Here is an 18,356-nt window from a genome sequence, read left to right on the forward strand (position 1 = left end):
ATTAATCAACACACTTTGAAATAATGCATGGGTCAAAGAAGAAAGCTCAAGATAATTTTTTTTAATTCAACTAAATGAAAATGAAAATACACCTTATCAAAATTTGTCCATTGCAATGAAAGCATTACTTAGAAGGAAATTTACAACATTGAATGCATATATTAGAAAAGATGAAAGGGCCAGGCACGGTGGCTCACGCCTGTAATCCCAGCACTTTGGGAGGCCAAGGCGGTAGGATCATTTGAGGCCAGGAACTCGAGACCAGCCTGGCCAACATGGTGAAACCCCATCTCTACTAAAAATACAAAAATTAGCCGGGCATGGTGGCACATGCCTGTAGTCCCAGGTACCCGGGAGGCTGACGCAGGAGAATTGCTCGAACCTGGGAGGCACAGGCTTAAGTGAGCCAAGATTGCGCCAGTGCACTCCAGCCTGGGCAACAAAGGGAGACTCTGTCTCAAAAAAAAAAAAAAAAGAAAAAAAAAAACAATCCAAGCACAAACTGTATGATCTCATTTACATGTGCAATCTAAAATAGTTGAACTCACAGAAGTACAGAGTAGAATGATGATTACCAGAGGCTGGGGAGGAAGGGGCAAGGAATGGGGAGTTGGTCAAAGTGTAAAAAGTTTAGGTTAGACAGGAGGGGCTGGGTGTGGTGGCTCACATCTATAATTCCAGCACTTGGGAAGGCCAAGGCAGGAGGATTGCTTGAGCCCAGGGGTTGGAGACCAGCCTGGGCAACATGGCAAAACCCCGTCTCTACAAAAAAATACAAAAATTAGCTGGGTGTGGTGGCACATGCCTGTAGTCCCAGCTACTCGGGAGGCTGAGGTAGGAGAATCACCTGAGCCTGGGAAGTCGAGGCTGCAGTGAGTCATGATCGTGCCACTGCACTCCAGCCCAGGTGACAGTGTGTGGTGACCCTGTCTCATTAAAAAAAAAAAAAAAAAAGAAAAGAAAAGAAAATTAGGCAGTGTAGGAACACCCAGCATAGTATCTCAAACAAGTAGAAGCTCAAAGACTGTTCCTTATCCCACCCCATCTGTCCTAATGAAAACTTCCTGAAATTAGTGAGTTTTAGCATTAACATTTAACATTAATCATGTTGTAAAATGAAACTATGTTCCAACTTGGATTTCCAAGCATTACTTGGTTACTCTTCCAAAGTACAGACCAAAGAGTTGTTGCTTAACAAAACAGGAACTCTAAATTAAATCACTCTTATATTAAGCTGAAATAAATAAATGTATATATTTATAACAACCAGACATATCACTATCAAAGAAAGCAGCTGTCATCTACTAATCAGCATTATCGGAAAAGTTATACATTCTAGCTAAAGCCAAAGGAAACTTGACATCATCTCATGCTGTATGACTTTTAGGTAATTATTCATTAATATATTATTTCCTTTAAGGTAGGTGAGTATTGAAAATAGCTTTTGGGCCGGGCACCATGGTGCATGCCATAATCCCAGCACTTTAGGAGGTCAAAGTAGGAGGATCACTTGAGGCCAGAAATTTGGCACCAGCCTGGACAACACAGCAAGACACCATCACTACAGAAAAATAAAATAAAATAATTAGCCGGGCGTGGTGCAGCACACCTATAGTCTCAGCTACCTGGGAGGCTGAGGAGGGAGGATCACTTGAGCCCATGAGTTCAAGGCTGCAGTGAGTTATGATCACACCACCACTTCACTCCAGCCTAGGCAACAGAGTGAGACCCCAGCTCTAAAACTAAAAATTAAATTAAAAAGAAGAGAAGGTGGCTTTTGGCCCTTTATGAGCCAAAACATCCTTGTGGACTCCTAGAAACCAGAATTTTCTTTTTCTTTTTACACATTCATCATCATTGAAAATAAATAAATGAGAACACAGATAAGCAAAAAGAAGGGGGAAAGAATCACCTATAACTCCACCACCAAACAATACCTGTTGTTAACCATCTGGTGTACACCCTTCAAATTTTAAAAAATCATATATGTAAACCCATATACAACATATATTTGAACCACTTTTAAATATATACCACCAAATTCCATATATCAATAATCTTCAAATGAAATTCTCTCTATATAATAAATTCATAAAGCCAACATTTCTTAGCTAAAATGAAATGTACAATGAATAATAAATGCCAGTTCATACCAAAGGCTGGACACAGTGGCTCACACCTGTAATCCCAGCACTCTGAGAGGCAAGGTGGGAGGACTGCTTGAGCTCAGGCGTTCCAGACCAGCCTGGGCAGCACAGTGAAACCCATCTCTACAAAAAAATACAAAACTTAGCAAGCCATGGTGGCACACACCTGCACTCCCAGCTACTCAGGAAGTTGGGAGGATCGCTTGAGCCTGGGAGGCAGAGGTTGCAGTAAGCTGAGATCACACCACTGCACTCCAGCTTGCGCAACAGAGACCCTGTCTCAAAAAATAATACATAAAATGTAAAAAGTTCATTCCTTAAGGAAAATCTCCGCTATTCTTAAGATTGACGCTCAGGACAGAAGTTACTGCTTATTTTGCAATCTAACATGTGATAAACAAGGCCGGATGTGGTGGCTCACGCCTGTAATCCCAGCACTTTGGGAGGCCACGGCGGGCAGATCACTTGGGGTCAGGAGTTCAAGACCAGTCTGGCCAACATGGTGAAACCCCATCTCTACTAGAAATACAAAAATTAGCCAGACGTGATGGCAGGCACCTGTAATCCCAGCTACTCAGGAGGCTGAGGCAGGAGAATTGCTTGAACCCAGGAGACAGAGGCTGCAGTGAGCCAAGATCATTCCACTGCACTCCAGCCTGGGTGACAGAGCAAGACTCCATCTCAAAAAAAAAAAAAAATTAAATAAATAAATAAAATGTGATAATAAGGCAGATGAAAATCTATTTACTAGACTCAGCATAATTTTTAAGTTCATAACTATATTTATCAAATACTGCTTTTTGATAATGTTTGATCACCAAAACTTTTCATCATTTCCTATATAATTTTTGTATCTTATACTTTGTTGTTTTTAAAAAAGGATTAGCAGTCCCAATATAAAAATACACTTAGGGTAAAGTTTTATTTGTTTGTTCGAATTAATAAGAGCAAATACCTAGGCCTTGGGGCTGCCAGCAGGAGTGCCATGGTGAGAGGCACTGGCAGGGAATGCGGAAGGGAGCACTGGTCCCCAGCCCCAGGCCAAGAGCCTTGGTTTGCCCACTAGGATTGTTTTAAGAAAATGGCAGACAAACCAGACATAGGGGAAATCGCCAGCTTCAATAAGGCCAAGCTGAAGAAAACAGAGATGCAGGAGAACACCCTGCTGACCAAAGAGGCCATTGAGCAGAAGAAGCGGGTGAAATTTCCTAAGAGCCTGGAGGATTCCCTACCCCTGTCATCTTCGAGACCCCAGTAGTCATGTGGAGGAAGAATCACCACAAGATGGACACAAGCCACAAGCCGTGCCGTGAACCTGGGCACTCCGTGCTGATACCACCAGCCTGAGGGTCCCTATGGGTCCAATCAGACTGCCAAATTCTCTGGTTTGCCCTGGGATATTATAGAAAATTATTTGCATGAATAATGAAAACACAGCTCATGGCAAAAAATAAAATAAAATAAAAATGTACTAGTTAGTTGGGAAAAATTTAGTAATTCCCTCTGGGCTTCCTAGTAGATAAAAGCAAAAAGGAAAACACTTGGGTTATATACACACAAATTCAGAAAAAAAAAAAGACAAACATTTCCCTAGGACTGAATACTAGGAAGAATCTGCGAAGATTCTGATGTAAAAGAATATTGACTAATTTAATAGAAACTATCTTTGACTATAACTTGAGAAAAAATAAAACGTTCTATTGTCCCTCTTAAAATGCATTACACTGTAACTCACCTGTCTTTCAGTCACAAGGATGGAGATTATAGATGTAAAGGGAAGAGAAGAGTACTATAATCTATTGGTAAATGCTGGATAGCATCAACGGATTCTTAGTTGAATCCTCAGAGTGTCTCAAAAAGAAAAATATGGTGGCAATTGATGCAGACAGCACAGCTCTTTCTGGGAAAAATTAGAAGCCTGAAGTTCTTTTAGAAACACATTTCCACAGTGGTAGTCTGCAAGGAAAACTGCAAAAAAGCTTATCTTTGCTTTCAACATACTTTGAACCTGCTTCAGCATTATAAGAAAGGCTCAAAAAAAGACCCTCAAGTAACTTGCCTTGATACATGGGAGAAAAATTTTTGGTTTTAAAAAAAGTTAAAAGCTTCAGGCTTTTGTTTTTGTTTTTGGCAACATAAAGAGTAGAAGTTGCTTCACTTAATGCATATTAGGAGCAATTCCACTGTGTGAAAAAACATTCAAATGTAAGTAACCCTTAAAAAAAAAAAAAGGTTAGGTTAATAGTATTTCATAGTGTCTGACATTGAAATTTCACTTACCAAAAGACTACAGTTGGGCCGGGCGCAGTGGCTCACGCCTGTAATCCCAGCATTTTGGGAGACCAAGGCGGGCAGATCACCTGAGGTCAGGAGTTCAAGGCCAGCCTGGCCAACACGGTGAAACCCCATCTCTACCAAAAATACAAAACTTAGCCAGGCATGGTGGTGAGTGCCTGTAAGCTCAGCTACTCAGGAGGCTGAGGCAGGAGAATTGCTTGAACCCAGGAGGTGGAGGTTGTAGTGAGCCAAGATCATGCCACTGCACTCCAGCCTGGGCAACAGAGCAAGACTCCATCTCAAAAAAAAAAAAAAAAAAGACTACAGTTATACTAAATCTAGCAGTTGCATCTAGAAGCTCTGAACAAGTATGGACAATCTGCAATCTTTTACACAACCATTTGTTTTGCAGATTGTATCTTGTTACAGAATTAAGAGCTGATAAAAGATCAACAAATGCTTTGAAAAGTCTTGTTTTAAACCATTTTCTCAACACAATTAAACAATGTAAACAGTGATTAATAGTGGAATTATTAAGCCTAAAACTCCCATTACTCTTATCTGATTCTGGAGAAAATTCTACAATCTGTTGAGAAAAACAGTTTTAAAGTACTATTTAACAAACTAATGGGTCTATAATTCTAAGATTATAGGGCCTTTCCATTATTTGTTTACTTTCTGGGGTTTTTTGTTTGGAGAGTTTTTTTCTTTTTCTTTTCTCTTTTTTATTTTTTATTTTTTTTCTTTGGTGTGCCCCACCTCCCTTTTTTTTTTATTTTTTGTTTTTAAGATAAGGTAAGCTACACCTTGAGTCTCTAAAGATCACTACCTGAAGAGTAGTGATCTTCAGTAAGGGTAAACATTTTGAGAAGGACAGGAACTGAACAAATCTGACAGCAAGAAATATCCCAGGTTCCAGGTTCAGTTCAATTTCACTAGGGAAAAAAAAAGAGAGAGAGAGAGATTTCCCAAGGCCTGTTTCAACTTTAGGCCATTGGTCAGATGTTATAAAATGAATACAACTGTAGAATTTCAACCTGAGAGAACATAAGAATCAATAAAATACGGCCAGGTGCAGTGGTTCACGCCTGTAATCCAGCATTTTGGGAGGCCAACACAGGTGGATCACGAGGTCAGGAGATCAAGACCATCCTGGCCAACATGGCAAAACCCCGTCTCTACTAAAAAATACAAAAATTAGCCAGGTGTGGTGGCGGGCGCCTGTAATCCCAGCTACTCAGGAGGTTGAGGCAGGGAGAACTGCTTGTACCCGGGAGGCGGAGGTTGCAGTGAGCAGAGATCGCGCCACTGCAGTCCAGCCTGGGCGACAGAGCGAGACTCTGTCTCAAAAAAAAAAAGAAAAAGAAAAAGAAAAGGAAAAAAAAAACCTGGGCCGGATTACAATCACACCTGTAATCCCAGCACTATGGGAGGCTGAGGCGAGAGGACTGCTTGAGCTCAGGAGTTCGAGACCAGCCTGAACAACACAGTGAAACCCTGCCTCTATTAAAAAAAAAAAAAAAAAGAAAGAAAGAAAGAAAGAAAGAAAAGAAAAGAAAAGAAAAGAAAAAATAATAAAATAAAATAAAAATACGAAACCAAACTCTCATTCCCTATGACTCGTGGGAAACTTAAAAAATAAAAATTTTTTTAAAAGACCAGGTGCAGTGGCTCATGCCCGTAATGCTGGCACTTTGGGAGGCCAAGGCAGGAGGATCGCTTGAGCCCAGAAGTTCAAGACCAGCCCGGGCAACATAGTGAGACCCTGTCTCTAAAAAATAATAATAATAAAATAATAAATACATAAATAACCAAATTCTTGCCATCCAAAATGAGATCCTCTTCCTCTGCATTTTATTTTAAAAGCATTACAAACCCTCAATCTTTCTGAATTAGAAGTCATCTTTGACTCCCCTCCTCTTCTGTCTTATCAGTTACCAAGTTATTTTGATTCCTCAAGATCAGGAAGCTGGTAGTGAAAGAAAAATGATTCAAATCGAGGTTTGTCAAATGCCAAAAGACAAGGCTCCAATACACCGTATGTGCTTTGAAAGGGAGAAATAAGGAGTGATATGGTTTGGTGTCCCTACCCAAATCTCATCTTCAATTGTAGCTCTCATAATTCCCTCATGTTGTGGGAGGGAACCGGTGGGAGATAAATGAATCATGAGGGTGGTTTCTCCCACACTGTTCTCATGGTAGTGAATAAGTCTCAGGAGATCTGATGGTTTTATAAAGAGAAACGCCTTTCACCTGGCTCTCATTCTCTCCTCTGCTGCCCTGTAAGACATGCCTTTCACCATGATTGAGGCCTCCCTAGCTAGGTAGAACTGTAAGTCCATTAAACCTCTTTTTCTTATAAATTGCCCAGTTTCAGGTATGTCTTTATCGGCAGCGTGAAAACAGACTAATACAAGGAGATATTATAATATACCAGATACCCTAGACAAAACGGATCCATGAGGGCAGGAGAAAACAAAAGTTATGTTCCCAGAGATTCAATGATAATGGTGTTGGCAGTGGTGATACTACTACTCAGATCTGTTACTTACTGAGCTCTTGCTATTAATGAATGCCTGGTACCCTACCCTAAGGCTTTTATATATGTATTTTTTCTTATCTAAAGCTTATTACAAGCTTGCATAGTAGATACTGTTATTACTGTCCATTAATGTTCATTTGAAAGTTAAGGATATTGAGGCTCAAAGACCTGCCCAAGATCACCCAGCTAGATTTGAATCTAGGTTCGTGAATGCTTAACCATTGTGCTAAAACTGCCTTTGTTGTGTTTAACTGTAAGTGCCTTTTCTCCCGTGCTAGACAATAAGCTCCTGGGGGCAGTATCACATCTCGTTGTTCTTTATATCCTTCAGAATAACGAGCACAGTGTCTATCACATACTAGGGTCCCCAAAATGTTTGCTGAATGAGTAAACTCTGCTGTGCTATAGGCTGCTTGTATCCAAACTATATAGAACCAGAATACTGTGGTTTTTAAAAACAATTTTTTTTTTTTTGAAACAGGGTCTCTCTGTCACCCAGGCTGGAGTGCAGTGGAGTGATCATAGCTCGCTGCAACCTCAACCTCCCCGGGCTCAGGTGATCCTCCCACCTCACCCTCCCTAGTAGCTGGGACTACAGGCACACACCACCATACCTGGCTAATTTTTTATTTTTTGTAGTGACAGAGTTTTTCCATGTTGCCCAGGCTGGTCTCAAACTCCTGGGCTCAATGAATCCTCTTGCCTCAGCCTCTCAAAGTGCTGGAATTAGAGGTGTAAGCCACCACACATGGCCTAAAACAATTTTTTGATAAAATTTTTCTTTTATTCTTTGTTTTGAGACAGGGTCTCACTCTGTTGCCCAGGCTGGAGTTCAGTGGCATAATCAGGGCTCACTGCAGCCTGACCTCCTGGCTTAAGTGATTGTCCTGCCTCAGCACACCCCCCGCACACCCCCTACCCCCGACACACACACACACACACACACACACACAAAGTAGCTGGGACTATAGGCATGTGCCAACAAGCTCAGCAACTAATTTTTTTTTTTTTTTAATTTTAGTAGAGACGATGGCTCACTAAGTTGCCCATACTGGTCTCAAACTCCTGAGCTCAAATGATCCTCCTGCCTCAGCCTCCCAAAGTGCCGGGATTACAGGCTCACGTAAGCCACGGCGCTCGGCCGAGATTTTTCTTTTGGCCGTCATTGTTGTTCTCTGTTCTTTCCTGCAATATCAAATCAGCTGTCTTAATTTACACACGAGTCTAAGTCAATGGGCCAAGGAGAAAATTCTGTGAGATCTGAGACAATCCCCCACCTCCAATATCTCTCTCTTTCCCAGAAGTTGATTGGCCTTTTTTTTTTTTACTCTGAACTTTATCTCTTTCTAGGATGTTCACGGTCTCAAAAAGTCAGGCTCCGTATGAGTTACCATTATAGAATTCAGTTTATAAATGCCAACTACATAACAGGTATAACTAAAACATGTGCTTTAAACCAATATTCACCAAAAAAAGAAACAACAAGCCAAGTCCCTATTCACAAAATAATCTATTGAAAAAAATGTTTCATCATAGCCCCTTGAGTTTATCAATAGTATAAGAAGTTTCAAGGATAAGAGAGATTCACAAATATGTTTGCTGGTGTTTTAAAGAAAATGTTGGAATAAGTGATGGAAGTTATTATACATACACAATTTGCCAGAGATTAATTAAATAGCACAGGTAGAAAGGGTTCTTTTCCTTTTAAAATCTATCTTGTTATAAAGACACTACTTTTAGACTTGAACAAACAAAAACGCTGTCCTTTATTGTGAAGGGGAAGGTCTGAGTTAACTGCATAAAATAACACCTTTATGTTTTTAACTTGTAAATAGTTTATTATTTTGTTTCAAGAAGTACTTCACATTTATGCCTAAATGCAAAAAAAAATACTGATTTAATTAAAATACACCGTACTTATGTATTTTTTCTTTGACCAAGAGAAGCTCTCTCTTTCAACTAAGATTTTGTTTCTGGTAATAGTGATTATCCTAATACAGGATAGAAAAAGTGTATATTCCATTGTATAACCATACATAATTTTGTGGAATTGAACATGAGTCATCACATTAAGATTCCACAAGTATCTATTCAATTCACTCAAGTAAATAATCAAATGTCACATTTTCTGACATAGTTATAAAAGTAATCAGAAAAACACTAAATTCTAATACTGTAATTACATTTAAAACTAAAATTCTATCTCTGAATTAAGACTATTCAATATTAAGAAAGAACAAGCCGGGTGCGGTGGCTCAAGCCTGTAATCCCAGCACTTTGGGAGGCTGAGGCGGGTGAATCACCTGAGGTCAAGAGTTTGAGACCAGACTGGCCAACATGGTAAAACCCCGTCTCTACCAAAAATACAAAAATTAGCCGGGTGTGGTGGCGGGCACCTGTAGTCCCAGCTACCTGGCAGGCTGAGGCAGGAGAATCGCTTGAATCTGGGAGGGGGAGGTTGCAGTGAGCCAAGATTGTGCCATTGCACCCCAGCCTGAGTGACAAGAGTAAAATTCCATTTCAAAAAAAAAAAAAGAACATTTTTAGGCCGGGCGCAGGGGCTCATGCCTGTAATCCCCGCACTCTGGGAATACGAGGTGGGCAGATCACTTGAGGTCTGAAGTTCGAGACCAGCCTGGCCAACATGGCAAAACCCCGTCTGCGGTGGTACACGCCTATAATCTCACCTACCCGGGTGGCTGAGGCATGAAAATTGCTTGAACCTGGGAGGCAGAGGCTGCAGTGAACCGAGATCATGCCATTGCACTCCAGCCTGGGCGACAGAGCAAGACTCCGTCTCAAAAAAAAAAAAAAAAAAAAGAACATTTTCATCTCCATATTTCTGAAATCTGTAAAAAAAAATCAAAGAACATTTTTGGTAGCAACAATTTATCAAATCAAGCCTTCTTGAGGAAATTAAGGTTTCTAAAGGAGCAATTTTAAATTATGCTTTAGTAAAGAGTCCACCCCAACAAATTAGTAATTAATCTTTTTCTGTGTCAAAACAAACCTAAGAAGGCTTAACTATTTTCAAAAATTTCTAATTTAAGTTACCCCAAAAAAACCTATAAGTTAATCACTTGCAATTTCAAAATGATTTATGTGAAAGCTATGTATTTAGTGAAGAAGTATGTCATGTCAGAAAACAGATAAACGAAAGATAAGTCAAGGGTTGCCAAAATCCCAGTTTATAGTTGTAAATTCCTGAGGTTTTAAAGCACAGCTACAGGCTAAGTGCCCAAAGACCTGCTACCCACTGACTTTTGTGAAGGACTTGAGTTAATGGCAGGGCATGTCAATATACTACAGGCAGCTAATGGTGCAACTTTTTGACAAAAGAACTGGATCTGGTTACAGGCTGTTCCTATTATCACTGCAGTCTAGATTTATGGTTTCTAACACCGGCCCTACAAGAAATAATGGAAATGATGACAACAACAATCCCCACTAGACAACAGACTGCAGAAAAGCATGCAATAAACCACAATCTGAAGAAACCAGAAAACTAAACATCCTTGAAAATACCTCAAACACGAGGCAGGTGTCAGCAAATTACCCATTCAAATATTTCTACAACTTCTCAAATTTCAACACAAAAAAAATCTCAAATCAGAGTCTCTAAAGTAATCTAAAACCAAACAATATCTAAATATACTTACTATTGCCTACTATATATTAATTCTTTTAATGACCAAAGATGCTGTGTTTCATTTGAACAGATTTATGAAACTCTATCAAGTTAGTTAAAAATTAATACTGACTATACTGCTTTTCAAATAACATTAAAGAGAAAAATACTCCAAATAACATTTTAAAAAATATTTCCAAAGAAAAAAAAGCAACAGTTCATAGCAAAGGGCACATGTTTCCAAATGTATTCAAAGAGGAAGAGAACTGAAAAGAAGAAACACATTTGATTCAGCATTTAAAAATAAATATATAATCAAACCTTAAACCAGCTAAAACTGATGAAAGGTAGGAAAAGTGGCCAAATGTTAACCAAAAAAAACAAGCACTTTGTCAATACACTTAAAAAACTATGTCAAGGCTATAAGGTACATACCAAACAAATGGAGCTGTTTGTCTATAATTTGCCACCAATTAATCTTTATGAGAAACAGAGGTTGCGAAAAATCAAATGTGTATTCTAAACACAACCAAAGAGAGCCCCACAAACTTTTCTCTGAGAAATGAAAGCATCTTCAAGGTATGCCCTAGAATTGTAATATATCTGTCCCTTCTGAAGTTTACAACAGTACGTTACCACTAAAAGTGGGCACTCTCTTTCCCCTCTTACAACAATTTGCTCCTATAAACTTACGAAGAGGCAGAGCCATAGCCATAAACACAGGTCACAAGTAGTAGGTAATCAAATGCTATCTTCAGTTTCCCAGGTCTTTACTCACAGCTTATTCTATAGGTTTTAACTCTTCAAATAAGGAATTCATGTAGTCTAGGTCAAATGATCATGATATTAAGATGAACAGCACCATCTTACAGGATGGTGCTGCTACAGGATCCTCAAATATTTCACTTTTCACACAATAAGATATCTCCATTGCTTATGTTAACACCTCTCCAGGCTGGGCGTGGTGGCTCACGCCTGTAATCCCAGCACTTTGGGAGGCCAAGGCAGGTGGATCACTTGAGGTCAGAAGTTTGAGACCAGCCTGAACAACATGGTGAAATCCCGTCCCTACTAAAATTATTTTTTAAAAAATTAGCTGGGCATGGTTGCACACGCCTGTAATCCCAGCTCCTCAGGAGGCTGAGGCAGGAGAATCACTTGAACCTCAGAGGCGGGGGTTGCAGTGAGCCAGGATTGTGCCACTGCACTACAGCCTGGGCAACAGAGCGAGACTCCGTCTCAAAAAAAAAAAACAAAAAAAACCCAGTATTATTTCTAAGGTTGCCAAGGTAACCTTAGAAATAGACAACATAATGACAAAATAAACAAAATTGCCTTTCTCATGAAAACCAAAGAACACATACACATTTCAAATCTTGATAGTTTCTAAAATTTTTTCAAGTTATTTTTAAGAACCACCATTGGCAGGGCGAGGTGGCTCACGCCTGTAATCCCAGAACTTTAGGAAGCCAAGGCAGGAGGATCACTTGAGGCCAGGAATTCGAGAACAGCCTGGCCAACATGGTGAAACCCCATCTCTACTAAAAATACAAAAATTATGAAAAATACAAAAATTAGTGGGCATGGTGATGCACGCCTGTAATCCCAGCTACTCAGGGGCTGAGGCACAAGAATTGCTTGAACCCAGGAGGCAGAGGTTGTAGTGAGCCAAGATCACACCACCGCACTCCAGCCTGGGCAACAGACAGAGCAAGACTCTCAAAAAAAAAAAACAAAAAAAAAAAAACAAAGGCCAGATTCGGTGGCTCATGCCTGTAATCCCAGCACTTGGAGAGGCAGCAGAAGTGGATGGATTACCTGAGGTCAGGAGTTTGAGACCAGCCTGGCCAACATGGTAAAACCCCATCTCTACTAAAAATACAAAAATTAGCCGGGCTCGGTGGCGCACGCCTGTAGTCCCAGCTACTTGGGAGGCTGAGGCAGGAGAATCACTTGAACCTGGGAGGCAGAGGTTGCAGTGAGCTGAGATCGTGCCACTCTACTCCAGCCTGGGTGACAAAACGAGACTCCATCTCGGGAAAAAAAAAAAAATTAGCTGGGTGTGGCGGTACATGCCTGTAGTCCCAGCAACTGGGAAGGCTAAGGCAGGAGAATTGCTTGAAGCCAGGAGGCAGAGGTTGCAATGAGCCGAGATTGCACCTGCACTCCAGCCTGGGTAACAGAGCAAGACTCCGTATCAAAAAAAGAACTACCACAAACTCTTTTTATAAATGGTAACCAAAGCCTAAGGTACTTAGAGTCTAAAAAATGTACTTACCACTAAATTATACCAGTATTTATATAATAGTATAAATTATACCATTTTAATCTAAGATAAACGCCAGTGGTTTCTTTTATCTATTTCCCCAAGACAAAGAGATCCTGAATATTAAGCCCCAAAGCCAGGGAAGGGTATAAATTCTTCCTTCAATATTACCAACACGGCCGGGCGTGGTGGCTCACACCTGTAATCCCAGCACTTTGGGAGGCCAAGGCAGGAGGATCACCTGAGGTCAGGAGTTTTGAGACCAACCTGGCCAACTAGGTGAAACCCTGTCTCTACTAAAAATGCAAAAATTAGCTGGGCATGGTGGCACACCCCTGTAATCCTAACTACTCAGGAGGCTGAGGTGGGAAAATTGCTTGAACGCAGGAAGCAGAAGCTGCAGTGGGCTGAGATCACACCACTGCACTACAGCCTGGGCAACACAGCGAGAGCCCATCTCAAAAAAAAAAAAAAACATCACCAACATTTGCCATTTTCAAAATGTCCAGGTTTTTAGTTCCTGGAATCAACAATCAGTTCAAATTCTAAGGTATTATGTAGTAATTCTCAGACATTAATAATGGTTCTAAAATTATTAGGGATGCTTGATTTGCCCACTGCAAACTACAAAACACCTTCTGGCAATGCCAGACTAATCTTTGCACCACAGCTCATAGCTCTAAGGCTGATAGCTGGCAGAGCCCACTTTGTTCTTGTATATCCTAAAAATCAGGAATATGACTATGAGGAGACAGTGAGACCTACCCTCCCCACTCCGAGAGGGTAGCTAATAGAGACGACTTCCGATTTCCATTCACAAGTGGAATGAGAATAGAGGGAGAAAAACGGCAGACAGAATAACCAGGCAAAAAAAAAAAAAAAAAAAAAAGACTAGAGGTGACTAATAAGGCAAACAGGAGAGGATACTGCTGTATCCACCCGTGTTCCAGTTACTAGAGTTACAAAAGTCATTGCTATTAACCCCAAAAGAAAGGCAGTAAAATAGTCAAGTGAAACTTTTCTCTCCCACCCCCAAGAGCTCAAACTAAAATTGGGATTTGGCTCTTCCTTAAATGGAACAAGTGGCTACATCAAGTTAATTCAAAAGACTTGGTATTTACTCAGCCTTTTCAAGGCACTTTACCATCATTAATTATTTCTCAGTGAAGCAGCAAAGGATTACCCTGACCATTTCACTGATGCGGAAACAGACACCAACAGCAAAGGGAACAGGGGCAGGAAGAGGGGTGATAGGAAGCATCTGGGAGGAACAGGCAGGCAGCTAAAAAGGAACAAGCCCAAAAGAAAATAAGAGTCACATCTGGCTTATAGCTGAGGATCATAACCCTTATTTGTTATTTCTGAGCTCAGAGATTTCTGCAATATTTTGAAAAAACAAAGTGCTTTAAAATACCAGTTAAAACTTAATTACAGCTTAAACTACTTAGTAATAGAACTTGCTTAGTATTAAAAAATACCCAATCTCCAGAGCACATATTGATTTCCATTTATACCAGCAACTCATTTTTCCCCTCAAGCTTAACCAGTATGTTATCTATTTGAACCAGAAAATAATCTCATGAAAATATATAGCTTTATATAATCCTAACCAAAAAATCACAAAGTTAATATCACGTAAGTCGGAAATAGTTTGCAGTTACACTCAGAATTTTGTTTGGAGAATTATGACAAAAATACTGACTTCTCGAGTTCGCCCTTTGAATGAAAGGAATAGTTGTTCTACATTCGTATTGATTTTTTTAGCTATAACCCCCTGAAATTTTCAGGAATAAACTATGAGTGGAAAGCCTTAAACACCCTGAAATTAGCACACATAGTGGGCTCTGAATAAACTGAACTCCATAGTAAAGACAGCACAGGTGCTTAATAAAGATGTGTTGATGGAATCATAAATCAAAAGGACTGATCAACCACCTCATGAGAAAAACTGATACACCTTTTTTAGACTGACTGTAAAGATTTTTGTACGTTATGACACTGTCAACTTTAAAGCACCCGCACATATAATGCAGTAGAGTTACAGTAATCTTTTTTCCAACTACCAATTCCAAAGCAAATCAGGTTCTCTGGGGTAAACAAGTATACATCCTTAAGAAGTTCATATGGCTGCATGATGTATATATAAAGTTCATTCAAAACTTTCAAAGCCAGTTTAAATGGTGTTTTTTCTTTACATTCTATCAAACTGTTTTAAAGGTTATAGATAAAGCTAAATACAAGGCATCAGGTGAATACTCATAAACTCAATCTTTTCTCAAAAATCCCACTGGATTCATTTCCAAAAGCTTATTTTCGCATTCCTCCCATTAAATAGAAAAAAAAAAAACACACAGCCTGAAAGCACATTCGTAATTGGAAATATTTTATTTAATGAGTAATTAAGAAAAATAAAAGAAAGGCAAAATCGTCATTATTGAAAAACATTTCCCTCGCTGTTATTGAAAAGAATTAAATATGCGTTTATGAACCATTGTTATAAAACAATTGCTCATCATAGGCAGCTGTACTCCATAAATGTTGTACATCTTAAAATACTTTTCCCTCAAAACAGAAATATGAATAGCTCTGGGGGCATTAAAATGTAGCAGCATCTGAAGCTGTTTTAGGGAAAAAAACAACCATCTCCAATACTTTTGTAAATCATATGATCATAAGCAAGTTATTCACGTTCCCTGCCTCAGTTTACCCCCACTAATCGATCCATTAACTTTCCAGAGAAGACCTAAAGTAAGTCATAAACGTTAATCTCCTAATTTACAAACAAGAAGCAAATTTCAAGTTGCAATCACACTTTGTGATGTTTGACAAATGTTTAACAACCTCTTTTTAAAAAATAAATAGTCTCAAATGGGAGCCTGTAAGTAAATACTTGTGCTGCCCAAACATTTGGGGGTTGGGGGAGCCGAATTACAAGTCGGCCCAGGAAGCTATCTATGTACAACCTTGAGGCGCAAAATCGAGCAAATTCGCCTAGACCCATTCTCCCTCCGGCTCTTCACACTTGGATGGGGCGCAAGCACGATACAGGTGGAAAAAGCGAGAAAGGTAAGAAACCATTTCGAGACTGTTTCTAAGTGACGGCAGCAACTTTTTTTCGGTCAGGCCGCGAGGCCGCCTCTCCGCCCCTCAGGAGGCTTAGAGCCCCCCCTCGCCTCCCCGCCAGCCCCGGACGGGACGCGCACTCCGGTCCCGCTGCACCGCTAGGGTGAGCCACCGGCGCCCCCAGCCCCCGCCAGGAGCCCGGCGGCGCGCACCTGGCACCAGGATTTGCGCCCGCACGCCGCCACAGGCGCATCCTTCCGGGCCGACGTTTCCCTCCCAAACTCCAAAAGTTCTCTCAGCCCAGACCAGGCAAAGTCTACCTCCCTCCTCCGCCCCGCCGCCCACCGTGATGCCCCCCAGGCCCCAGCCCGGCCCTACCCACGGCAGGGAGGACGCGCCGGAGGGCGCTGTCCGCGCTGCAGGCGAGGGGACGGGTGGAAGCTATCGGCCGGGCGCCCAAACCCCGCGGCGGCGAAGAGGCCCCGGGGCGGCGTGAGGGGAAGCGCGAGAGCGGCTGAGGGGCGTCCGCGGAGGGCGCCGGGGGCTGGAGACCCGAGCGCGAGGCCGAGCTGAGATGGGACATCGGCGGGATCGTAAGGGGGCGTTCCTCGCACGGGACGCGCGCTGATGGCTTCTACCCGCCCGCCCACGGACAACGGTCGGGGTCCGGGAGACAGCTCCGCCTCTCCATTCCTTACGGGGCCCGGAATCACCACGTACCTCCAGTCTCGTCGGTGAAAACAACGAAATTCTGTCCCACCGATCGCGCGAGCCGGCACCAAGCTTCACACCGCCGCCGCCATGTTTGAGAAGCCGCGCGCGGAGCCGCGCATGCCCCGCAACCGCCACTGCCGCCCCGCCCCCCGCGCGGCGGGCCCGCGTGCCCTGCGGTTGCCGCGAGCACGCCCTTTGACCGCCGCCGCGTGCGGGGCCCGAGCCGGGGTCAAGCCGAGCGCCACCGCAGGCAGTGGCGGACCATGAGACACTGTGAGCCCGGGAAAGCCCTTGGCACTTTGCCTCCTACCCCCCACGCCTACGCCAAATGAAAAACCAGTCGCAGCCCAGGCACCCGAGGCCGTGGGGAGCCCCTCGATGGGACCCCGGGTTCCACGTCAAGTTCCATCCCGGGAACTCGCTCCCCTTCACTGTCGCCTTCGAATCCTGGCCACCACCCACCCTGGCCACGCACCCAAAAAGCAGGCGCTTCCCTCGGAACTCAAGCAAGTTCGAGGAGCAGGGAGAAGCAGCTGGTTACAGCAGCTTGAGGAAAGCCACTGCTTGGCGGGTTGCAGCATAGTCCTTGAAACTGCTTTTTTTTTTTTTTCCATGAGTTTTTGCCACGCATTCCCCTCCCAGCTTCACTCTCTGGATTTCGTTCTTCCTCTAAACCAGGGGTTGAGCTAACGGGAACTAGATGAACCCGCAGGGGTAAATCACTTGCTTACTGACTCAGGAGCATCCCCGAGAGTGCGTTTTGGGGTCCCTTCTGCACGCTCCCTTTCCCACCGGGCAAGGCCCATAGCGCAAGTGGAGGTCGCACCAAGCAGGGGGCGTAAAAATAGCTTTAAATCGACCAGTGAATCTCTCAGCACAAATTACAGCAAACAGAACGCCGGAGAAAAACATCTGTCCCTCGTTCTCAGGTTAGGTATAAGCTGATTCAAACTTTTGTTTGAAAAATAATACAATGTGCTATGTTAGCCAAAAACAAACCATTGGTAGGGCTTCTCTCTCTGGAACTCTTTCCAAAGCTGGATGTAGGTTTTGCATCTGTGATCACCTAACTTAGTGCAGAGGGCATGATATACTTTTTAAATCATGATTTGGAAATCAGAGCTTAAAACTGAGAACAAAAAACTCCTGTGGAATATATCCATTGTCTACAACGCAGGATAGAATTTTCCAGTTGCAGCTTCTGCAGTATTAAGCAAAAGTCAAAGTGTTTATTATATCTAAACATTGGCAAGTGGCACAGAATCAAATGGATCTGTTATTTAATCCTTTAAAAATGAAAACCTAAATGTTAATGCCAAATTCAAGTAAACTTTAAGGCGAAAATAGAAAGACTAGGTTGATGATATGCAAATATTAAAGTGAGATTTGGTCCTATCAATTCTGTAATGTATATCACATAGGAGAAAATGTTGGAGTGTTCTAAGATGAAGGTTCAAGCATGTTTTTTGAGACAAGAGTCTCGTTTTGTCGCCCAGGCTGGAGAGCAGTGGCACGATCTCGGCTCACTGCAACCTCCGCCTCCCGGGTTCAAGCGATTCTCCTGCCTCAGCCTCCTGAGTAGCTGGGACTACAGTCGCGTGCCACTAGGCCCGGCTAATTTTTTGTATTTTTAGTAGAGACAGGGTTTCATCGTGTTAGCCAGGATGGTCTCGATCTCCCGACCTCATGATCCACCCGCCTCTGCCTCCCAAAGTGCTG

The 18,356-nt window shown here is 42.1% G+C and overlaps 1 protein-coding gene across 7 annotated transcripts in view; it reads right to left on the reverse strand.

Annotated features, from left to right (window-relative positions):
• Positions 1 to 16,786, reverse strand: part of SCML2 (Scm polycomb group protein like 2) — a 115,170-nt gene extending 98,384 nt beyond the window's left edge. Inside the window, exon 1 of one of the 7 annotated variants that reach the window (XM_016943919.3) lies at positions 16,644 to 16,786. The gene's annotated coding sequence lies outside the window, so the exon portion shown is untranslated. The remainder of the gene's footprint in view (positions 1 to 16,643) is intronic. The other 6 variants (XM_016943917.3, XM_016943915.3, XM_016943918.3 and 3 more) reach the window with 6 other exon arrangements.
• Between the last annotated feature and the right edge of the window lie 1,570 nt (positions 16,787 to 18,356).

Source organism: Pan troglodytes, chromosome X (assembly GCF_028858775.2).
Source record: "Pan troglodytes isolate AG18354 chromosome X, NHGRI_mPanTro3-v2.0_pri, whole genome shotgun sequence".
Taxonomy (NCBI): domain Eukaryota; kingdom Metazoa; phylum Chordata; class Mammalia; order Primates; family Hominidae; genus Pan; species Pan troglodytes.